The sequence below is a fragment of the Diadema setosum genome, chromosome 9, assembly GCF_964275005.1.
Source record: "Diadema setosum chromosome 9, eeDiaSeto1, whole genome shotgun sequence".
NCBI lineage: Eukaryota > Metazoa > Echinodermata > Echinoidea > Diadematoida > Diadematidae > Diadema > Diadema setosum.
Genome location: NC_092693.1, coordinates 1,223,332 through 1,249,238, shown reverse-complemented (window position 1 = coordinate 1,249,238; position 25,907 = coordinate 1,223,332). Strand labels below are relative to the sequence as shown.

General features: G+C 39.9%; 1 protein-coding gene across 6 annotated transcripts in view; it reads right to left on the bottom strand.

Moving 5' to 3' along the window:
• Window positions 1-25,907, bottom strand: part of LOC140233059 (zinc finger homeobox protein 3-like) — a 162,479-nt gene that overhangs the window by 36,392 nt on the left and 100,180 nt on the right. For 3 of the 6 annotated variants that reach the window (XM_072313172.1, XM_072313177.1, XM_072313173.1), the window contains 2 exons: window positions 23,535-23,689; window positions 7,678-7,777 (listed from right to left, as the gene is read on the bottom strand). The gene's annotated coding sequence lies outside the window, so the exon portion shown is untranslated. Of the gene's footprint in view, window positions 1-7,677; window positions 7,778-9,902; window positions 9,957-23,534; window positions 23,690-24,034; window positions 24,047-25,907 lie in introns of those variants that run through there. The other 3 variants (XM_072313174.1, XM_072313176.1, XM_072313175.1) reach the window with 3 other exon arrangements.

The window sequence follows — 25,907 nt, the reverse complement described above, 5'->3', positions numbered from 1 at the left end:
TGGCAAATTTTCTCATTAGCTGCAACCTTAAAACATTGGTCTCTATAACCCCTTAATAAATAAAACAGGAGTGTTCCTTTTTATATCGATCATTGTTTGCAGAGAGGCTAAAACTACAACAGATTTGTGCATGAAAAGAGATAACATTCTCTTTGACTTTATATTAAAATATTCCTGGCAAATTTTCTTGCACCAAAGTAATATGGATACCAGATGATTTGTTACTTCAGTCCTAAATCAAATGTTGCCAAAATTCTCTCCTGTTTCCCATCAGTTACTTTAAATACAACCAACCCTAATTCTTCTTTTAAAGTGGATACATTTAGTGAATGAGATCTACCTTAAAGGCATTATTTACCATTTGCAGATGAAACAAAAACCCAGCATTAGTGCTTCAAAATAGTTGTTAAATGTGAATTAGGGATAGAAACATTCAACGTAGAAATTTGAATCAGTATAATCAATATTAAGCATTGTTTAATATACAAAATGTGAACAACAGATATAATAAAAATGTTTCTAGACTAAAACGTCTACAGTTATGGTTTAATAAGAAAAATAGTGATATCTCCTTATATTTTAGGCTTTATTGCAAAAATTGTATATGGTAGGATGTTTTGTAATACGATTGACCTACACATACGCATCAAAAGTGATATCTTGAACATTTTTTAAATCACAGCTCCCAAAGGTAAACAGGACCTTTAATAATAATCACAGCCAAAAGATGAGCCCTCTTTTTCCATATTTTTTTTTCTATCATTGCATGTAGTTGTAACACATTCCTGGCCTTGGAGAAGGAGTTGCACACTCACAAATGGTGCAAATCATCAACTTTACACAGAGCTGACACCAAGCTGGTAATAAGAATCACTTCTGGACTAATCAATAATTCACAACTTCCATTTCCCATTCTTAATCCCCAAGCACAGCTTCTATCACAGGAAAAAAAAAATCAAACACTCTATTACACCAGAGTTTGTTTCAGATGAAATAGTAGCACAGAGAGACGGAGAGGGAGAGAAGGGAAAAATTACCCCATCAGGCATAATTGGCAGAAGTATATTGTCTTCTGGGAGAAAGACAAAAAAAAAAAAAATCAGAGGAAAAGAAAGAAAGAATGATTAAACTCACAACATATTAGTGGAGAAGATAGAGAGGAAAGTGTGGTGAAAATGACAAATATGAATATTGAGAATTCAGATACAATGCAACTCATTGTAATGAGATGACACCTCTTGATCTATCTGAACCCCCCCCCCCCCTGCGTACCTTCTACATGTGTCTGAGAGGTTCTACCAAGCAACAAGAACTTTTGGCACCCATTCATCAGTCTTTCTCCCTCTATCTCCCCCCCCCCCCCCAATCCCAACACCCCTCATCCTTTCCCTCTTAGGTAAGGGTTCGGTGTGTCAGAATTGGATGACTTTGCCACTGGAACGGATGAATTTCCCTCTAGAATTCAAAGCAGAGAGCTCACTCTAGTGTGCTATAGGCAATGCTAAATCCTCATCAACTCATGTAATTTTTTCAGTTTCTTTCTCCACTCATCCTCATAATTTCCACAGCCTCTCAACAACTGTCCAATCTGACCAGCCATTTCTAGTGTTGTTTCAATTGCAATGAGTTTCAAACTGGACACTTGCTGAGAGGGATGTTTTAGAATATTTTAAGCTATGTCATATAATTATATAAATATTTGTAATTCTGTGCTTTCTTGGAATCAGTGTAAATTCTTTTGATGATATTATCTAATCAATGATCATAACAAGGTACAAGTTTATTGCTCTAATGCAAGATGACACCAACACATAATTCTTATAAAATGTCATCAACTACAGTCAATAGAGGAATAATCTCATCGTGAGATTTACAATCATGACACTGACATCTAAATTTGAACATTAAATTCTTTGTACTATCTCATCTATAGGAAAAAAAAAGCAACTGACAAAATCCTGTGACAAAAAGTAACAAACACAAACAGATCTTTCAGTCAGTCCACGTGTCTTCAACTGATGCATAGCTCCTACACAGAAAAAAAAGAGATCTGCTTTGTGCAAGAAAAAAGCCAATCAGCAATGAATTTGAAATCAATACATCAGTTTCACCCCATCTCCAATGGATGTGCCTTCTTCACATTAATGAATAAAAACCCAAGATTTTAGTCAAAAGATGAGCAAACATGACACGCCTGCGCCATCTTGAGGCCAGTAGATGATACACATTGCCTCTCTCTCTCTCTCTGTATTGCCTAGAACCTCTACAAAATGGCGTCCATTATACCTCCCTCATTTTATCAGTTTGTCCGTCTTCAGCTGCTGAACAGATCCTACCGTCATCATCTCTTTTTGACACACAGACTTTAAAAGCTGATCAACAAATCTCACATAGCAACCCACCCTGTGGTCGACTGGAATTCAAACATGGTTCCCACGGCCTTTATTGTTTTTTTTCGTTCTTTTTTTTTTTTCTACAGCAAAAATGTACGTAGTACTTGCAACCCCAGCCATCTTCATTTTTGTCTTTTCTTTTTAATATTGAATAAAGACCATTAATTCATAAAGAATTGAAGATGTCATCTTACTTGCAGTTGCTATGGGAGGTATTGATATTACATTCCAGTGTCCTTGAAGGTTTTATCAAACTTACCTTTCCTGCAGAGTAAATCATACAATTATTCTCTATCTACAAACACAGAGAACTCCACCTATTTACACATTTCATATTGTACAATACATACCATGTATGATAAGTCTTTAAAAAAAAACACAACTTTTTATGAATAGAACAAAACTCCAGCCTCACTAACCATCAGAATGTCCTACAGCTCTATATCAATAAAAACAACTTAATGCCCAATAGTGCTACTTAAACCTACAAAATTCTTTATAAGCTCTGGAGAATCACATAGCATATGTAATGGTATGCACACATAAAATCGTAAAATGGACACCGATAAATTTTGCAACAGTTTAAAGGCCTAAAAAGTACAAAAAGTAAAGTGATAATCCCACTTTGTTTTTAATTATGTGTTCATTTGTGTTTTGTTGTCATTGTCAGAGGGTGTATAGATAACAATGTTCTGTGAGTTTTCTTTGACCCCATCCCAGTCATGGTGCCCCCCCCCCCCCCCACGAGGGCCATGTGGAACACAATCAGCGATTAATTTCACGCTTGTCACTCGCACATCTCCCTAACACCACTTTAGTTGATTAACTACCTCACATAAACAGAGCGGCATCATCTGCATAATTAACTTATGAATTTGAACTGGGCAGCCGCCGCCTAATCAGACTTTATCCAGCAAGAGAAAAGAAAAAACCCCAGAGAAGAAAGGTATGGAAATGAGAAAACAGAGAGCATTTGACAAAATATATGGACCAAGGTATTCGCCATGCTTTTAGAGCCATGCATACACATAAAGGCGGAAATCCAGGTGTATGTTGGGCTAGAAATGGAATGCACGAAGCTACGGGAGTGTTGTATGGAGGAGAGTGTCATATGAAATCTGTTGTGTGTCACAGATCATTTGTCTGTGTCCATGACAGATTCTCTAGCACATTCTCAACCAACTCTCTCTTTTTTTCTTTCTCTCTATCTCTCTCTCTCTCTGAGACGGAGAGAAAATGATATAATCAATCATTACGGCACTCTACTGACATATTTCTCATCCCATTTCCTTCCATACTTCTTGAATAAATATGCCCACATACAACATTGCCTTCGCTTTATGCATGCACGCTGGGTGGCTGGGAGCTACAACTGACAATCGACGGCAAGAACTTCTTTGCATTTTTAATTGCAAAAGTGATAATGTTCATTTAAGTATCTTATGGATTTTTGCATAGGTCTAATGATATTCTGAACACATTTCAATGATTAGCTGGTGGATTTAGTCAGTGGCAAGTCATCTCTTCTAGCGTGAATTTCATGTACTTGTCGGCAATGCAAGTCTCTTTATCCTATGCACCTCATCTCCTGTTTGGTTAACAAGACTCAACTGACGCTGTTTAAAACACAGGACATGAATGCATCATTAATGACTGAAGGAACTAATCTAATTTGCAGCAGCATTTGGCAAGATTAAGATATTAATGTGCCAGCCATGTTTGGCTTATCTAATTGCATTTAATTCAACACAGAATTTCAAATGAGCTAAATCCTGTGCAGTTTTCTCCAGCTTGGAAGTGGAAGGGGGGGGGGGGACGGGGAACTTACATGCACGACACACGCTGCCTCGGTAATGTGTGATTGCGCTAATCATATTAGACAGTTTAATTCCCTAGGCTCATTTATCCTGTCTTTGGAATGGAGGGGGGAAAGGATTCATCCACGATCCAGCATCGCATCTTGGCGATTAGCAGCAGCCTGTGTCTGCTAACGAGTTCCGTCTAATTAGCGATGATGACAGCCCGAATGTTCTGCTAATGTTTATTACATTTGGCAAGAATAGAATAAAAGAGGGAGAGAGATAATGGGCCAACAAACTGAAGCTGAAATGTTTCTATAATTGCAGCGCATGATGTATGCAAATGGGAAGTTCAGGCAGATTGTACCATAGCTTGCAAGAATGCACAGATAAACTCAATCTCCAGGTATTCATCTCTTTCTCTCTTGTCTAATTTCCTTTCTTGTTTCTTCTTCCTCCTCCTTTGAACCTGTCATCACATCGTGTCCATCCTTCAGCATCGCACCCTCGCCTCCTTTCCACCGCTCTCTGCCGGGGCTCATTAAACAGCTCTCTGATTCGCAGGAATAAGTCGCCACACCAAAGCAGGCAATGTCTCTCTCCTTCACACATAATTCTCCTGCAGAAAATTTCAACTGGAAGACCTGATAGAAATCAGTCAAATGCAGTGAATGTAATTCACCACCTCCTAGATCATGTCAGCATTACAGAGGCCCACATACCACTGTCAAGATGTGTCTCTTTCTCCAAGTTTATCTCCAACTAGTGATGATAACTGGTCTTGAGTAACAATTTCATATCCTTCAACATACACAAAAAAACTTCATAGCCTTCCAAGCCTGGTATGCAAATAAGAAAAACAAAAAAGAAAATATATTCTAAAAAGACCTTCAGGCTTTTGCAAGGTACTGTGGCTTTACATTTAGTGTGTGTTGTTGTTGTTGTTGGTCGATATTGTTGCAAGAAATTGTAGAATTTAAGGTTTAACGAAAAAAAAAGGAGAAATGTATATCAAAGACTATTCCCTGTAAATAGGTTGAAATAAACCAGGTGAGGTATAAACATTTCTAAAACATTTTATGAGGATCAAAAACATCTATTCACATTGCTGAGATACTGCTTCCTTAGATATCACCCCTTTTGAGTTCCGGGGAAAAAAAAAGAATTATGATGCTCAACTGCTCTTGATTGAGCCAACTTCTTTGTTCATGGGGGATGTTAAATGACAAAATATCAAGGACATATCTGCAGTAAAATCAGGAAGGAGAAATGTAAGATTTCTGACATTTCCGACAAAACCCCACACAAATGGCATCGCTGTAGTAAAGTTGTGCTCTGCTACTTTGCATGTGAATAATATAGGTTGCATGCCCCTCTCACAGTAGACATAATACAGTGGCTGGTACTGTAACTACTCACATCGAATACTTGATGTGTATCCACACATTATGCAGTTCCTCATTTCCTGTGTACCTCACTCCCTGCATACATCTTCCTGTCCTTACATGACCAGTAGAGAGAATAGTAATTAGCCCATCATCACACTATGAAGCAGCGACCTACATTCTGCATTTTAGTGATTATTCAGACACTGGGCAGTGTGTATGCCTATACACGTTTTTGCCTTCCCTCGTATGTGGGAGGGTGTATGAGGATAATATTTCAATATCTCGACAGCACAAAACAAGGGGATCGTTAGCGCCGGGGTGCTAGGAAAGGGGCAATGACGGGGAGTATCAGCACATAGCGGAGGAACGCGTTTTGAATGGTGCCCGGATTGCGAGATCCATCAATTAATCTGAAAGGTTTTAGGGGTCATGTTACAAAGAGCATACTCCCAGGCAAGATGGCCCACCGGTAAGAAGGATGAAATCAACTCTCTCTTCCAGAAAGCGAGGGAGATGGAGAAAAGGATTCTGACCACAGGGACAACTTGGCCTTCCCTCCAGGCATGTCATATTTGCCAACTCCTCCGCTGTACGATTAGCACGTCCAAACCACTATGACTACCTTTAAGAAGCGCACACATTTTTGGGTGCGATTATGACAAATTATGAGCAAAATCTATGATTCATCTCGGAATAGGGGGCTGTTTTAGGGTGTCATATACAGATGGCACATACAAGAATTATCTCCTCGAAATCAGGAATTTATCAAACAGATGGCAAAAAGTTTCATGTTACAGAAGTTCTTCCGAAACAATATGTCTGTTTTCAACAAAGTCAATGCATACATAAAGGTTCCTTTCTATCAACAAGGTGCCCAGATTTGGGATTTCCCCAATCAGTGTCATGTTTTTACACTTTTGTTCACCTCTACAATGGCAAATGACAACTGACATCTCCTAATCTGTGGTAAAACCTGGAATCTCTCTCAACAAAAATTAATCCTAAATCAAATGATAGACTTGACAGTCATCGCATAGTTTGTATACAAAATATTTTGGAGTCCAAAATGACCAGGTAATCCCTCCACTGCACATACCATAAGTCTATTCAAGACATAAAGTTGACTAACACCAGACAATCAACTTGTGTGTGAACATATACATTCACTTCATTTTTCTTTCCACTGGGTTCTGATGATTTGATTCATGTTAATTTTGGCTGGGGTCCACTGACTGACTCACTGTCTCGTTCGAGAAGGGATGGCTGTGTCTGTGTCTGCTCCTCTGTCTGTTTGATTCTAGGGAGGACCTGGCTGAACCTTGAACTATCAAGACACACTTCAGCCCTAACTTACGGGAAGGATGCACTCCCAACAACAGAGCCAAGAGCTGCACCCCTCGAGGGGGATGTAATTTACCCCCTTCTCCAGAGGGATACCCTCATTACCCCTCCTCTTCCATCCGGAGGTGCTTGAAGCCAATCCACCTGTACCCCCTAGCCTGTGCCCCTAGATTGTCAGGTACGCGGCGAGATGATGACAAACCAGGCAATCAAACTCAATTTCATGCGACCCCTGATTCTCTTCATGTTGTGCTCCTGGCTGGCTGGTCGCTGTGAAAGACAGATGTTTGATAATCCACATATCTCACACACATAATGTGTCTCATCTAATCCCGCCAATCTACCCTCTTCACTTCCTCCAAGCCATCAGATGCTTGACGGAGGAAGCAAACATGCTATCTCATGGTTTCTAGAAGGTTCCGCCGAAACAGAGTGGTCACATCTGGGCCATCATCATCACTGCTATTATCAACAGCACCATCATCATCTTTATCATCATTAACATCGTTATCTTCACTGCCATCATCATTATCTATCATCAACATCAGCATCATTATCCTCATCATCAACATAATATTATCTTCATCATTCTCAACATCAATTAATATGATCAATATTTTCATCATCATCATCATCATCATCATCATCATCACTACCATTACCATCAATACCATCATTGTTCTCATAAGCAGCAGTCAGCATAAGATGATATTGCTTTGCCTAAAAGCACCTATTGAAAGCTACATTTGTATTTACCTTTGGTCTGCTGTACCTCCAGGATGAGAATACAATAGTAGATGAAGTCAGAGAGGTCCTTTGTCAGTAAGTGGGTGGGTCCATAAGATGGGGGAGGAACCTATGAAAGAAGAGCAAAGAAGCCACATTTGTCAATGCCATCAGTATAACTGACACAAACAGCAGATCTCCGCATGGAATAAGCGACAAGAATTATCGCCCCTGAATTCACCTTTCCAGTGCAAAATACACCAGTTTCATTCCCTTAGTTTTTCTTTAATTTCAAGGATATGATTCATTTTTGTATTTTTTCTATCACTTTCATTTCCTGATAACTTGTCAAAAACCACCATGGAGGTGTCCCCTTGATTACAATTTGTTGAACAGCAATACTTGTCAGGTCTGATTACAAATGAAGTTCACAAGAAATTGTCTTAATGATAACATGGTATGTTTAATTCTGAAAATAAATGCTGTAACAATGGTTCTCATATTCTAAATCAATAACGTGATCAATAGACTTGCAACAGACTCACAAAACTGAACTCTACCAGAGTTACGATGAGGAAAACAGAAAACTGAAAGAAAGCGTCAAACTGCGACGGTGCCTAGTCAAGTGGATACCAAAATGAGATGAAGTAACAGTGGTAGAAGATCAACAAGCTCAGAGCAGGAAGATAACGTACCCAAGTGCTAATTTCTGCTGATGTGCTCACCCCCCCCCCCTCCCCCAACACACACCACCTCAAACAATGGTTTCCTCAGTTCCTTGGCTTTCATGGCCCATGAAGCACCCTAATGCCAGCGACTTCTGGGTATTATTTCCACCGCTGACGGGAGAGTGGTTGCCCTTATTCTACCTTTTATCTCCCCAGCTTCTGACACATATAAAAGATGACATGCGGGACCAAAATGGATATTACACGGACATTCCATCGCTCAGATTACACTCCCACGGGATGCTGATTAAGAACACTGATGGCATCATGGAACTGGCAACAACCAGCTGCTTTTAATTACTGACGAGCTTGCCCCATCTTTCACTTCTTACCCGTCACAACATCTCTTGTGCGCTCTTGAAGGAAATTAGAAATACAATTTCATCAACCATATCATGACCAGAACGAAAGAGCACAAGCAACAGGAAAGAACATAGCTTTCTCCTATTTCACTTGGAGCCACATCTACTCTTGTCAAAGATTTGCAACATTGTTGTATCGGTATTCAGGATATTTTCTAATTGTCAATAGTATATTCATAACATCTGCTTCAAACTGCAGGCAATTGACCAAGTAATGAGATAAAAGGAAATGTTTTTTCGACAAAACTTACTTGCAAAAGAGAGGGAAATCATTTTGCTCGGTTATTCCCCATAGCATCCTGCTAGCGAGACCTACATGTCTGAGAGATTGTCTTGCACAGGTGACCCGCCCGTCTTGGAAGCAAAGGGGGAGGGGTTGCCACGGAAGCAGATTACTGTATGCCAGCCATCATCTCTGGCAGAAAATCCTTTGTCTGCTCTCCTGCTCTCTCATTCCTCAATTTCTGAAGGATTTTTCTTTTTGCGAAACTAAATAAATTGTGACCCGTAGGTGACCTTGGCGAGGGCAGAGAAATCCGCTAGTTGGCTGATTTGCAACTCCAGCACAATCAATTACCCCTGGAGCAGACAGTGGTTTCATCTTGGCCTCTGTTTCTCCCTCCTAATGGGTGCATCTTCCCATGCCAGGCACTCCTAACCCCTCCCCCCCACTCTCTCTCTCTTTCTGGTAGCAGTGGTGGTAGTGGTGGTAGTGGTGGTAGTGGTGGTAGAAGTGGTAGCAGTAACCCTAATGAGTGCTAATTGTGGCTTTGCACCACAGAGATGCATACCCAGACAGATTTCTTGATTCCAGAATTAGCTTCTTTTAACAGCTGAGTTAATATGATTCCACATGAGGTTCTATGTCACTCCCTCAGTCACAAGAAGGCATTTCTAGATATACAGACAATTAAAGCAGCCTACATAATTCAGCTAATTCACGATTCCTTATCATTGCATCACAATCTCTCCAAAGCCAGAAACGAAATACATTTTTGCTTCAGGCATTTCCTTCAGGCATATGCTAGCTCATTTTCAATCACATCTTCAAAAGCTACTAGTATACTTCAGCCATCCCTTTACAAGGGTGAAATACAGAACAGCACCATCGCATCACAACGGGGAGCACAAATAAAATGGTTGTGATAAAGGGGGTCTTGATCACCTTCAAACAGACTTGATGACGATATGGACAAGTGCCATCCCGCAGAAGTAGACAAATGCTTCTTGGTCCCAAGTCATTAGGGTCTGGCGCAGTCTTTGCCATTCTGTAATGGCTTCTTTTTGTACGATTACTCATATCATTATCTTGAGACGAGGGCTTGTGTGGAAGCACTGGTAGAGAGCATTAGGGGGACGCTGCTGCACCTCTTTCACAAACCAGCCATTTAGCCATTCAGCCCCGATTTCTATGCAAACATAGCCGTGATAAATTAAACCAGACAGAAATATGTGTAACTCTATGCTGCCAATGAAAGAACCCGCAGATTACAGGGCCAGGGGCACAAAGTGATTAACTTTTTTGTTTGTCTCAGAAAAAACTTTTTCCCTCCCATAAAAAGGTAGTTATGACATGGATTGAGGGAGGGAAAAGGGGGGGGGGAGAGGGAAGAGAGATATTGTGAAAGACCGCCCAAAACAAGAGCATGGCGTTGAATGTATGGGAATATATGATGTCGTGTGTGGATTGTTTATGCGTTATCTGACAAGGAAAAAGCAGTGCTATCCAATCAACCCTGCCGCTACCTCGCTAAATTCCTCTCTGGATTGTATAAATAATGGAGTGGTGTGACCTCACCTGACCCCTGCAAGCCAGCCCAAAGACGAGGTTGATTAGCTTACAACTTTTTTTCCCCCCTCTCTTCTTTCCTCCCTTTTCTCTTGGTTTCTCTGATGAAGTGAGGCCCATATGGCGGTGATTAGACCAGCTCGGTCTTGGCAGTGACAGAGGTAGAAGGGGTCAGGGGCTAATTAGGCTGGGGGCCATGGTAACGGGGCATCCCTGCTGGTTCAGGGGGGAAAGAAGAGGAGCGGGATGTCATCAGAGGGTGATGCTAGCAACATGGCCGTGCTAATTCTGGTTAATTGTCAGAGTAAAGTTGACAAACTTCTAAACCCTGTTGGATATCTTCACATCCGCCACCTCTGCTGCCATCAAGAAAGCAATCCTTAGGGCTTTTTACACTTGTGTTTCTTAACCCCGGACTTTCTCTGACCCAGGACTATCGTTAGTCCCGTACCAATTTTTTCAGCTTTTTACACTCGCCAATTAGTCCCGTACTATCTCTTGTCCGGGGCTAAGGAGAAAACTGACCTTTTTACACTCGTCTTTCTTAGCCCCGGACTTTCCAAACCACATGAATATTCATAATTACGCTGTGTACTGTACACGTACACGCACGCACCGGCAGCACTTGATTACCTCGTTTCTGATTGGTCAGTGAGGGTCGCACTTCGTCTCCGTCGCTTAGCCCAGGATTATTTTTTCGTTCTGTTTACACTCACTTGCTTGGCACCGCAATTGCGGTGCTAGCACCGCAATTGCGGTGCTAACCCCTGCTATTTTGCAGGGCCAGATAGTACCGTACTATCGGTGGGGCTAGCCCACTTTGGCAAAAACGAGTGTAAACAGAAAGTGGGCTAAGGATAGTCCCGTACTATCGGTGGGGCTAAGGCCCCCCCTTAGCCCCACCGATAGTCCGGGGCTAAGCAAAAAATTACAAGTGTAAAAAGCCCTTTTGATTATCATTTCTCTCCTTGTTTACTCCTGATTTTACATCTCTGCAAACATGGCCATTACGGAATCCAAAGGCAGCAGTATCTAAAATAAAAAAAAAATATGCATCATAGTACCTAACACGCCCAGGAGAGAACAAACCTGTGACGATGAATGGTTGCCAACCTGGCACTTCAGTCACATTTGTATTGCACCAGAGTAGGCTCGAGCAATCAGCCTGCATCATTAGAATGTCCACTGAAATAATTGGACCGGGGGCAGGTACATTGGCCTCATCAAGTTCATTACTCAGATATGCCAATTATTTTCCAAGCGCGGGATATTTCTCCACTCTGGAATGCCCTAACTGACAAGGCTGTTATTTACGACTATATTGAGTTTTAGGAGGAGGACTAACAGAGTGCGAGGGAGGAAGGGAGAGGGGAAAATGACACAAGAACTCTTCTGTTCAGCTGTCTGCAGCCATCAGATTAAGTGCTCCCATTCCGAGCATAGATCTCTAATCCACACCCTAGTCTGGTCCTAAGATGAATCCTGCTCCTACGCTCTGGAGGACCTGCTAAGCGGCTTCTCCCCACGATTCTCACTCCAGAGTCTTGCAAACATGGCGCACACTCGCTCATAAGTGTGTAGGGGGACAGGGTCGGCCTTACTGGTTTCTTTCTCTCTCTGCTCGCTGTGTCTACTGCGATGGAAGGGGGGGGGGGTATATCTTTCTCTCCCCTGAGATTGGGCCAGCTCATTTGCCTGCTACAAATGTAAAATAAATTAAGCACACAGAATTCACTCATTTTCATCACAAAAGAAAAACATCTGCTTATCTGTAAATTTTTCCTTACAATCATCATTAATCTAAATGTAGAGCACACCCAGTTGTTTACTCAAACTTACAATTAACTGTCCATATTGTCTAAACACACATCATAAGACCTTGTAAATTTTGCAACAAGATTTTCTCTTTTCTTTTTGCACATGACTGTAATAACACCATTACAACCATTGCTCTGTTATGCAAATAACTACTACACTTAGTTTTGATTCTCTTCTTTGAAAGAAAACTTCTTCCAGCAGTGATTTGATTCACTACAAACGCACAGCAAACAGATCTTGTCAACTTTGGCCAGTTTCTCATTCTGAGTTGCCCAGTGATATATTTTTTGACTGGTAACTCTTGGGGCCCATCCAAGGGGGGAAAATCAAAGATTAGTCTGCATCACACAGACCTCAACTTAGCTGTGACAATACTCTTGGAGCACCTGTGGGTATTCATATAATCTGACAATCTAGTTACAAACATCACAGATACTACTGATTGTAAAGATCAACTATCTATTGCCAACAGTCAACAACATGGAACTTTGACAGCAAGTCATACATTTTTTTCCATCCACAATCATGACTTAGAGACAACATCTATTCAAAAGAAATCTCACACAGAGATTTCTCTCACTGTGAAGTTGATTTTACATTCATTGAAACTGAAAGGGGAAAAAAAGTGAAGTGTAACCTTTCACAACTTTTCCGGCAGCTTTATTAACGTGCTACTTTCCCCGCTGCCCCCCCCCCCCCCAAAAAAAAAAGAAAGAAAAAAGTTGCTTTCTTTATTTGAGGTCTGAAGAAGCAGCCTAGAGGCTGAAGTTTGTCTGGGTACAGGGTGAGGGGCACAGCAGAGCTCCTCTGGCTGTAAACTGAATTCAATTAGACAAAGCAGGAATCACTGTCAGTGAGCTACTCATTACTGCACATAAGGACATTAAGGTCACCAACAGGCCATCAAAGATCAAGGTTTCGTTTCCCATGCCATCTTTTATCTTTCCCACGGACAGACTGACAACGACACGTCACACTTCTTTACTTTCTTTCTTTCTTCTCCCCATTCTCACCCCCTCTCCCAATTTCTGATAAACTTCTACCACTAAATGGATGAAAGCCGTTATGACCCAACTGGAGACAGAGCTCACTTGTGAAATTAGAACAAATGCCACAAAAATAGTAACACTGCTAGGTCTCTGCTCGGTTGACTGTGGAAAATGACAACCCCCTCATAAAGGCAAATCAGTGGCACTTGATAAATAGCTGTGAATAGGTGTCGCCTGCCAGGCAGTCCTGAAACAATGTGATCCTATTACGTTTGGCTGCCCATGGGTTGGTGGTGTGTGAAAAAAGCCATTGTGATCCACTGCTTGTACAGAAAAGTGTGTCAAGGCTGTAACACATGATGATTAAAAATAAAATGTCCTGTTGATTAGCCCTCCTCCTGCCTTCGCTCTCAGTAGATTTCAATAGACACTATTCAATGAGTCCTAGAAAAACTGGCAAAGCACTGAGCAAATGTGACAAAGAAGTAAGAGAAGACAAACAACTGCCAAATGACACAATTTGGCTGAAAACAAGAGCACGCTGACCCATAATTCCTCACTGGAAGATTTGGCGGGCATGCACTTCCTCCATGTAGAGGACTCAGTGGGCAGAAAATGGGGCTTGAGGGTCAAGGGGAAAGGTCAGTCATTGGTCAATCCCAATCTTCACCATCTTGCTGGACACAAGGACTGGTGATGGTCTTGGTAGAAACAAAGAAATACTCTTCACATATTCAAACTTAAGCGGTTTCGGATTCATTTGTTTTTTAATTAGGTCTATGTCAGAACTCTTGTATCTCCCTACATTTCTCTATCTATCTATCTTTTTCTCAAACACAAAGCAAAACAATCAGGATCTGCCTATGACACGTACAGTGACAGAGACTGCCATGGGTTGGGAGCTAGCCAAAATTTGCACTCAGAAAAATGTACATCAATGTGCTTCTGAATAGACTAGGTGATATATAAACAAAAGATTAGCAAACATCAAGCAAAATTAGACATACAGTGTAAAATTGTAACATGTGTTGCCTTGTATCACTTCAGCCAGAGAAATCAATGTTTTTCCTTGATATAAATCTTCTTTATATATTCCTCTAGATCTTCCTTGTAGAGCTTTTCATGATCTAACTGATGATACAATCCCAAGAAAACAACAACGACAAACAGGAAACTCCACAGAATTGTTAACAAATCCACTATCTTAACTTCATGGCTATACAGATGCTTCACCTATTCACATTCTCACTTTCTTTTCTTCACAAAAGATTGGTTTTGTTCACATTCTTGTGCTCTGATGCTTACAGATTTTAATCTCCCTGTACAGCATTAAGCTGTTACTCCGACTCCAGCCTCTGATGCATATCGTGACTTACCTAACTAGTAACTAAGCATTTCATGGGTGATTACATTTTTAACATGGAAGAAAGACTTGTTACAATAGAAGACTTCTTCCGATAATCAAAGGCAGGAACTAAGGAGCTTAGTCTACCCATGTGATGCTTCATGAGTAATACTAAAAATGTTAGTGATTATGATGATATTAATCAATATAAAAAAAACCAATATCATTATCATCTTCATGGTTAGATAGTACAGGTGACCTCACACAACAACAGAAAACCTGCTTTAAAATGAAAAAGGAGCGTACTTCAGAAAGGCCCTGGCATTATGCAGCAGTGTCAGATTTAAAACATGTCTTCTATTGAATTTGAAAGCCTCTTGTTCAAAGTCTACTCAAGAAGTAATCAATGGATGACATTTTTTCTGTGACACTTGATTTTGTGAAAATGGTGTTTGGAATGCAAATATTATGATGTCTTTACCCCTGCTTTGTCTTTGGTACATGAGACAAAAATTTAAACGTGATCATCACATACAAACATCCATCTTTCCTTAATGAATCTAGTGTAATGATAAGAAATCCTTGCTACACTGGGATCTATGTCTCGTGTGATTTGAAGACATAGGCCTAACCTACCAAAACATTTTAGTTAGTCATTCTACTCATCGACACCAACAGGTAGGGTCCCTATCATGAGTGGTTTAACAGAATGAATGAACTTACACAAGATACAGATACAGAGCATTGACTAGTCCTGAAAAAGTTGAGTCATTCTTGGGGTGCCTGCATTAAAGACCTGGCATTCTTTATAGTCCAGTCGATAGATTGGGTGGATAGGGATGTGAAGACGGATGGAGCAATGAGTTGAATAGTGGAGTATGGGAGGATCAGACTACCACCGAACTCTTAGTCCCAAGGGAATCCCATACATCACATGACTGGCTAGCTGCTGTCACTGGACTCTAAGCAGGTTAGCCAACCAGACAGGGGCGGGCTTAGGACTAGTCTACCTTTTCATACACCTGGACCATCCGCTGCCTGGGTTTCTTGATAACGCCGCTATCATAGGGGGTGGGAATCACCGTGGAGAAACAGCAGGCTATAAATCTAGAGCACTAGTCATTATGGTCGATACTTTTTGGATTAAGAAAATTTCAACATGTCACTGGATAACATGATTGTTCATTTAACTCCATTTACAAAAACAACAATTATTGAACAATGGATAAGAAATAACAGATACCATTCACATAGTTAGAATAAACGAATATCTAGGATTCCCTTTTCAACTATTCACTTGTATACTTGTATCACTGTCCACATATGGGCTCACATCAAAAATTTAAACAGCTGTCCAGTTAGGTGTATGAAGTAAAGGCAAGATTGATGACACATGTATGAACAGAAAAAAAAAACAAATTTAGAGCCAATTATGTTAATAAAGAGTATGCAACAACTGGGCCTGACAATAACTAAAATTACCATGGCAACAATAACTTTCTAATTTTTGTATTTTCCATGTTGCTATGGCAGCTCAAATAACCATAATGTAATTTAATTCCATGAATCTAAACACAATGATTCCATAGACATCAGAAAATAAAGACAGATAAATAGGTCCATTTCATTGCCCTAAATAAGTAAGTTTGGTTCAGCTGTAGAAAGTTGATTGAAATCTTACTTTTGTCTTCAAGTGCTTCTTTTGTTTTTCATTTGTGCTTTTTCTCTGTGTTATAATTTATAATATTTTTGCTATGCTGAATTATTGTGTTTTGTGTTTACCCATGTACACATGTCTGAAATGTAAAATAAATGATAATAACAATAATAATAATAATAATAATAATAATAATAATAATAATAATAATGATAATAATAATAATAATAATAATAATAATAATAATAATAATAATAATAATAATAATAATAATGATAATAATAATAATAATAATAATAATAATAATAATAATAATAATAATAATAATAATAATAATAATAGTAATAATAATAATAAGACACTACAATGACACAAATAGCATTTCTCCAAGCTAAGCTAAGATTCCATGACCTCAGCTAAGTCTCAGCATAAATTTTATCATGACCTTGTCATATGAAAACAAGCAAATTTACGGGTCACAGGGTAGAGGTAATTCTTACACAACAAAGACATTCAAAATTACACTCCATGAATAAATAGGGACATGTATAATTGACTCTGGCAATCACCTTTCCCTAAGTGCATCAGCAAAGGTAGGTTGTGTAGGATTAAAAAAAAAACACTTAAAAAAAATAAGATTATGTTAATTAGCATGATCCATTGCATCAAAGATTAGAAGCTTGATTTACATAAGTAATCAAGACATAAATATTTCCAGCATATCAGGCAAAAGGTGATAAACAATCACAATTATTTTATCCCGCAGCAACTTCCCTACCAGCCGTTATAACCCAGTCACAAAATTCTACCCCTACACAAACTGCTACTATGTAGGGTCTGATATCAGAGACTAGGCTGGTGTATTGAGGACAAGCTAAGGTCATAGTCAATGGCTAGAATAAACACCATCAAGTCGAGTGTTGGTTTCCTGCCACCTGTTCTCTGCCCCAGCTCTCCCAACATCCGTCGATAAACCAGAATGAGAGCTGGCTTGGTATGATGCGGCAAGTGTAATGAGCTTTCCCCGACTCCTAATGAACTCCAGATCATTAAAGGACCTCAAATCAAAGGCAGTGCTAACCAGAGCCTCAAATAATGCAAAAACTTGACAATCTGCAATGCATTTCAAATTCATGTCATTAAGTTGCAATGCTCTGCTTTTATTACATACTCAATTCCCCCAATATTATCAACAACATTCATAAGATATAAATCATGACCTTTTGATCAAAAAGGTACATACATCTCAGACATATTTCAAGAAATGCCAGCTCGCTAAAATGCAGTGAATTTCCTGAGATGGTATGGAATGACAACTACTGGTCAATATCCATGTCTGGTCTGCAAAATTGATGACAAATCGAATGCTGTCACTGCATTTTAATGCTAACAAGCCATGACAGTTATTTAGGAATGAGGACAGTCATTCCCTGACATAAACCAGTGACACAGACAGATATGTCGATGAGATATTATGTTATACCCAAATTCTGTAAAAAAAAAAAAAAAAATGACTCTATAGAAACAAATTCTTGTGGGAGAGCAGACACTACACACACGGAAAAAATAAGACATCTCTGTTCTATGCACAGACAGAAGAAAGTGTAAATCCTTCTCTTTCTTTCTTCTTTTTTTTTTGGGGGGGGGGGGGGGGTTCATTAGAGGGAAGAAAATGGGACTGCAGTTTATCAGAGCTGTCTGGCTCAGCTTCAATAATAATATTTAATTACCTGAGCCAGAGACCTGTTAGTCATTCAGACAGGAACAGACTTTGTTTGCAGTAACAACAAAGCACTCATTTTGGGGCTTTTTTTTCCAGATGTCTAACCATGCCATGTTTTTAGCCACAAGGTGCAGTTTCACACCTTTCTCTCTCTATTTCACATCATTAAGCTGCACACTGATGACACTCAACACAGGCCCGTGAATTATTGAAAGGTGAGGCCCAATCAAAATAATGGCCAGAATGACTAATAATGGTATCTCTACTGTACTCAGATCAAATATGAATTGTCATAGTCCACACATCGGAGTCCAAACCACTGTTGGTATTTTCTTTTCAATTTTAATGATTCAATTTTTTTTTCTTGAAGAAGGCAGATTAAATTATTCTTTAAGGTGTATGTACTAATTAAGCAGCTATGATCTGATTAATCCGAGCCACTGATGGACCTGTGATAAGAAAGAGCATGCAGGGTAATTGCACTGTACATTGTGAAGAGAAACAAAATTCCTGATTGCAGTGGCTAGTCCATCACTGTTGGGTAAACCTCCATTACATGCCATTCAGAGATAACCAGCCACACTACACACAACACAAGACAGGGTTGCACTGTCTCAGTGCCCACAACTCTGCCTAGTGCATACCTTGCACTGACCTGTTTGCCTAGTCTCAATTTCTAGACCCAGTTTTATCTAGCTGCTAAACATCACAACCTAAACCACACAAAACCTACAGCTGTTTGGCCTGATTTTGTTGGAGTTGTAAGTATACTTTAAATGAGAGAAGGTCTTCATACCAGAAAGATGACATCATTCGTTCCATTATTTTTGGATTCCTTCTCTCCAACCACAACATTAATAGCAACATAATCTCAAAAGTCAGCCATTTGACAGGCTGATAAAGAGCTGACATTTTTGGTAGTGGCGACATAGGTGTTCTTATCAAGTATTTTGCATCATAATCAAGTGGCAACCATTTTCTATTGCTACATAGTCTCTTTAATTTGTTTCTTTCTTTTTCTCTCATATTTAGCATAACATCTACCAAAAAGACAGCTTTGGGTTGAACATATAACAAGTAAGAATGAAGACAAGTTATAAGATTTTGTAATAAGTTCAGAAATGTTTATATTCTATCCACTGTTGGAACAATATGCACTTATAAAACTTTATGGAAATGTAAAAATACCTAGAATGCAACAGGTCAATGTCAATATCTGTATATCTCACCTGCATTATCTTGGGGTAGATGTTGAGTTAAATTCTGTGATATCGAACTTTATATTTTGATGAAATCTTGGTGGATCCTTCAAAATATAATAGCATAACCTCTGTAGAGATCTATAGCTCCTAAAGTAACAGATGGCATAGAAATTTTTAAAATAGGTCCCTTTTTTTCTCCTCTAGCTGCATATTTCTGCAAATGAAATATATATCTATACATTATGAATTTCAACATGTTATAATATTTCCATTAAAATCTCAATCTCTGTGTACATATCCTATTCCAAGTCATTAGTCATAATGATAAGACATATTATAGTTGATATAAGAAATATCCATGAGCCTATCATAACTGTGGATCACTAGCTACCATTCATATGAAATTCTGATCTTTTCTTGTATTATCAGAAAGTCTTTTTTCTTTGTGTGTCTGTGAGTCTGATTCTTCAGTCAAAACATCTGATACTTTCCCCTAAATTATAAAAGGACCTTGCTAATTGTTCAGTAAGAGTCAAACCTCCCTCTCCCTATCCCTCTCTTCCTTTCTCTTTCACATTAATTGAAATGAATTCTTAAACAGCCTTCTTTTTGTTCCGCCCGTTTCAACCAGAGTGAAATGACTCCTGTACTGCATGGTATTCTCTTTCTTCCCCGTTAATTGAAAACTGCGCCGATGAAAAGTTTAGCGCTTCATTGCAGGTGCCTTTGTATTCATACATGTATGTTTCAACAATGCAGTTCATTGCGGTACAATAACGCTCAATTGTAATCATCCTGCTGTATGATGACGCAAAGTCTCCTATGACCTTGGTTGCATTTTTTTCCTCCCCTCGCTTGTTTTATTCTGCGAAGTTTCTTCTCCCCCCCCCCCCCTTTCACTCACACATTTCTGATTTCCTTACTGGTTTCATTATCTGCAGCTAACCATTATTGATTAATATTTCTCTCCCCTCTCTTCTGCATACATACGCAGCTTGACAATCTGAACAAAGGATAAAAAGACGATACACGTTCTTTCTTCTCTTACTCTTCATCTCTCTCTCTCGTTCTTATGCCTCCCTCTCTCTCTCACACATCTGATTCCGCTCTATAAAATATTTGATTAGTTGTGAATTTCAAGGGGTATCTGGAGTCATTCAAAGTGAGTAAATGGATGCTCTTTTAAGTCAAATGAAGGCACGGAAGTATCTGAACTCTACACTGTCTTACCTTTTATCATAAACTCTATTCTGCTATTCAGGCATTGCGTCAGGTATTAATCTTTGTCAGCAAAACCTGCGCTAAAAGATAGCACCATTTTTTTTCTAACCTTTACTTGCAGACTTCCTGTAGAAGATTAGACTTCGGTTACAGGCTAGTTTTCCTGAGGGGGAAAATCTAGCATTTTTCTTGCTTTGCAAACTGCAGATTGTATCATTATCTATTCGAGCATATGACAGCTACGTGAGCATGATCGCAATTTTCACACTGGCAGGAATTTTTTTATGCCTTGTTAACTTTGTACATTTATTGTCATTCTGTTGTCCTATCTTCCTTTGCCAAGAGATGATTATTCAAAATCATTCCGTGCTGATTCCATGCAAACCCACTTAATTGGGTGGCGTGATTTGCCGTGCAGATAATGAGGTCACGCAAAAACAAAGCAAGAGAAGCGAGATGGCAATGAAGGGAACGAGAGATGGAATATGGTTTCTACCGTGTGCCAAGCAGAGAGGCAGCTGATAACTAGGTAACCATGGACTCAAGCGTGAAAGCACCAATTAATTCAAGCGTTAATGAGAAAGACACATGACGCCCGCAATATGCTAATGCGTAGCGGACAGCATTATTCCAACCCAGGGGATTAGCAATTCATGAGGGCTGGCCAAAGCATTCTTTTCTTATCCACCTTGCGTGTCCAAACCCCATGGGGATGGGAATGACTTTGGATGCAAAAATACTGTTTTCTGCCCAGCAGCAGCACACACAAATTCTATTCCACACAATTATCTCCGTTCCTCCAGGATGGATTAAAGCACATGACTGCTTTCTGCTGCCATTTTGAAACTGAATACTCTCAACATGACACAGAGCATAATTTGGTTTCAGTTTTACTTCCACAAATCATTACCCTTAGTTATAGACGTGTTTGAATCACCGATCTGAAGTTATAACTATCAAGGTATTGCCAATTCACAATTGACATTGATCATTAACATGATCCTGATATCAGTCTGTGTGATATTAAGAAAAAAAAAATTTCTTCTCAATGTATGGATCACATTGGAAAAAGCACACATGCTACTGTTATCATTCAATACTCACTACTGCAATGACATAATTCTCTCCATGTTGGCCATCACAAATTTGATTGCATGGGACCGAGGTCCTTGCCAGAGCAGTTAGCTGTTTACAAAGTGCATATTGACATATGCCAGGCCTAACCAGACAGATTACTCTGGAGAAGGAGGTAAACATTGCATAACTGTGTGGAATTCAGCCGATTGACAAACATTGTCCTCGATTAGCTCTAATTATTCCACCCACTTTCAGAGCGATTCTGACACAGAAAGTTACAAGCACAGGAACACTCACAAACAGGGTCTAATTTATGCAAACTTCTCCCACTGTCAGATCCTAGATCAAAATGTCAGTGTCATGGTATGCTGCACACAAAGAAAATGGGGGCGGTGCAAACAATGTAAACATACACCACAGGAAAAGGGGGATGTATCCATAGTAATAATGCACACTGTGGTATGTCTCATTTCATTATTGTAGCAACTGACTACATTTGTCAATATTAAACTTTGCGACATTCCTCATTTCTACAACAGAATGTAATTAGCATTGAAGATATAAAACAAAATACTTTACAGTTTTTATAAACTTCCTACATCCAGTAATGTGATGACAACTTGTTAGCCAAAACTGGTTGACATAAAGCTCACTGCACAAGATATAAATAAAAGAGAGGTGGTGTTGAAATCCAACCAAGACAGTGTAATTACAGAATAAATTTTATGGACCAAACTTACATTTCATGTGGATTTACTTTTGGTATTTAAAAAAAAAAAGGTAAAAAATCATAGATCATCATCTTCAGAAGAGTAAGGACTGAATTTGGGTTTTCTTTTTTCAGAAGCAATTTCAGTTGATAAAAGAAAGACTTTATTCTTGCATGAAAGAAGAAATGGAAAAGGATGAATAACTTCAGGCTTTTTTTTTTCTAGCTCAGGTAAAATCCCCCCCCCCCTTCGAGGTCGCCATTTTAGACAGATTTGAAGACAGGTCATGAATGTGGTAGAAGTGAGTGGGGCAGCTGAGCTTTAGCGGACAGCCAGGAGGAGTCAAGGCAAAGCTGGCCCATGATTGGGGGAATTAGCCGACCTACATCGCACCTCTAGTGCCTCCAGAACAGGCAGGCAAGAAAAGCTTGCTGAAATTCAAAATACCTGTAGAGCTCTGCGCGTATTGATGTACATTTGTAGCATCTCGTCATCGAGAACACAACTCCCCGCATACACCCAGGAGTAATAGCACGTAATTCATGGGCACAATGCCTGGAATTCTGGTGTTGTCAACATTTCACAACAGCAGCGGAAAGCTTAGGTGTGCGCTGGGGAGGACACGACTCCAGGTTTCAAGAACTATGATTCTGACATTTGGGGTGATTAAACAGAGAAGGGGACTACTCATCGCTAGGCAACTGGGGAAGGATTACGGGCTTAGGAAGCACAACACCCAATCAGCAGCAGAGATTTGCCTGAAGAGATAATCCGCACAAGAAAAGACGGGGAGGGTGGTTTACGAGGGGACACGAGTCTCCTCTGAATTAGTTGCTTGCCTTTAGAATGACATCATAAGGAAGGGGGGTGGGGTAGCGCAGGAAGGACAAGGATTACCGTACACAGAGGTATGTAACACACCAAAATGCCTCCAAGGGGAAAAATCTGTGACACCAGTCACATCTCTTCAGTCCCATGAGTGCAAATACGTGTCCCCGAGAGTCAAGTGTGAAGGGAGCTCGTAAGAAGAGCGAAGGAAGGATACTAAACTTCCAGAAGGGAATAAAATGCACATCAGATGGGATTTGATCCACTTTTATTAGTCAGTCTTCAAGGTACACCGTGTACGCAGTCTGCTGGAGAACATAAGGACTACACTATGCAGGGTGAGGGTGGCTTATCATACAGGTTGGCGTTGAAGGTAACGACAACACCAGCGCAGAGAATGAAGGGACTGGGAGAGGAAGTCATTGCCAATGTGCTTACCTTGCAAGACGGATGTCACACTCCAAAGACAGCTATGGAAATCAGGCTGCACGACATGGGTCGACGACTCGATGCTTGGTGATGAATAGTCCCGATTTCTGATCAGTGGAGGTATAAATGAATCCAGTGGGGATATGGAGCAAAGGGCCGCAGATCTGAGAGGTCACGGAGGAGAAGGGAGAAACAGAAGGGAGACTTTAAGAAAGAGAGAAATTAAATCACGTTGGAATAATAGAGTAAGAGTATCAGAAGGAGGGAGAGAGAAAGAGATGAGAGATAGAAGAAATGAAAAGGCTGAAATAGTGTGCGGCACAAGTGCATGCATGGTTGCCTTTTAATGACCAGCCCACGGGCTATGCGCTGGCATATCACAGCGCTTGGCCGGTGCTCCCCCGACAAGCCCCCTTCGCTGTCCTCACACTGCCCCCACACACGGCGAGAAGGGGGGAAAAAGAGCACTCTTTTCACCACACACTGGGCTAATCAAGGCCCCAACCTACCTTGCCTCTCACTCACACTCATCAGCCTGCCGCAGTGGACATGACGAGCGTGGCTTCTGCTGCTACTGCCCGACGACCAAATGCATAGCTTCTTAATTCTCACTGCATAATGAATCATTCCCCAAACGAGGGAGAGAGAGCAAGAGACGTAGAGTCAGACAAACTGACACTAGCTTTTCTCTTTCTCTCACGACCCAAGTCTCCTATAGCCTCTTTCTCTCTGCAGTGCCTTCTCACACCCCAAGTCCAGCTGGCATGTTAATTAGATGCAACGCATATAAGCGTTGACTTTGTGTGAGGAGCTAATTTGCATTAACAAGCCGGGGAGAGCTGTTGAGCGAGGGTTTGCACACGAGATATCATGGTCATGTTAATGAATCAATGCTAACTTACATGTCTTACTCACATCTCTCCCCTCAATTCTCTCTCTCTCTTTCTCTTCGTCTTCTCCCTACCTCCTTCTCACTTCTCCTTAATTCAGTAATCCTCGCTACACGCATCTCTCCTTCTTTCGGCATATCGCCTCACAACTCACAGAACACATCTTCTCTTTTCTTACAAGACGGAGGTCCGGTTTGATCATCGCTGTAGACAACACAAATCTATAGCCTACTTGACTAAATAGGTGTACTTGCATATCTCTTTGCTGTCTTATCTCGACTTGTCTATACATCCACTATTAATTAAAACTCTGAAGAAACTTTTACCTCCTGTGCTTTCAACTCATGTAAGTTTCTCTCATCAACTAGTGTTGCTGGTATTGGATCCACATAGCGTGCACATAAAAATACTTGGTATGATATTTGATATCTATTCTCACCGAGCAATAGGTAAATCACCCCTTCTCTCAAAAAGTTTATCACCTCGAACAGTTTTGTTTTATTCACTCTTTTCTCTTACTGCGTTTTTGTAGCCATTTTCTTAGCTTGGCATTGAAGTACCTTCTGTCGTTGTCCTACTCAGATATGCCCATCTTTCCTGTAAGGCAATAGATGCATACTTAATGAGTGCTGACTTTCACATGGCTATGCACCAATAGACCATCAATCATTAGCTCACTTAATGCTGCCCTGCACAAGATGGCTCTGTGCATTTATTTCCTATTGAATAACCACTGTGGCACATTTACTGGTACCCTCTGAACTATCATTATGGGAAAAAAAAGAAATACAAAAATCAGGCCCATCAGGGGGATTCAAATATTTCACTGGCCATGCAGAAAGAGAAAAAAGAAGGGGGATTGGACAGTATTTCCCTTGTTTCTCCAAGTATGTCCAAAACTAAAGATTATAAAGACTGAATGTGTATACCAGATAAAAGGACCAATACTTCATGCATTTCCACATGTCAAGACGTCTTTTTTTTTTTATTATCATAGTTCATTCTGACATATTTTGTCTTGTTTTATTACTGATAGCATTGCATAATGACACATGACCTTACACAGACAGCTATCATAAAGCTCTTAAAACTTTTCTCATGGGACTCAAATTTCAGTAGACTTTGTACAAGTCACATCAGATTTGTGTACACTATTAGTGAAAGCCGCTATTTTCCATTTGCAGATGGAATAAAAAATAAAGCTTCAGTGCTTCAAAATAGTTCTGAAATGTGAGTTACAGATAAAAACAACCAACTGATGTAAACATGTTCATTAGTATAATCAATGTAAGTATTGTTGAATAAACAAAACTGAACAATGGCTATGTCAAAATCGTTGCTAGAATAAACCATTTACACTTACAGCTTATTGGGAAAATCAGTGATATCTCCATTATATATTTGTGGCTTTATTGCTAAATTTTTATATGGTAGGATGTTTTGTGATACAAATGAACTATACATTTGCAAGAAATGTGAGAAATTTTTTAAT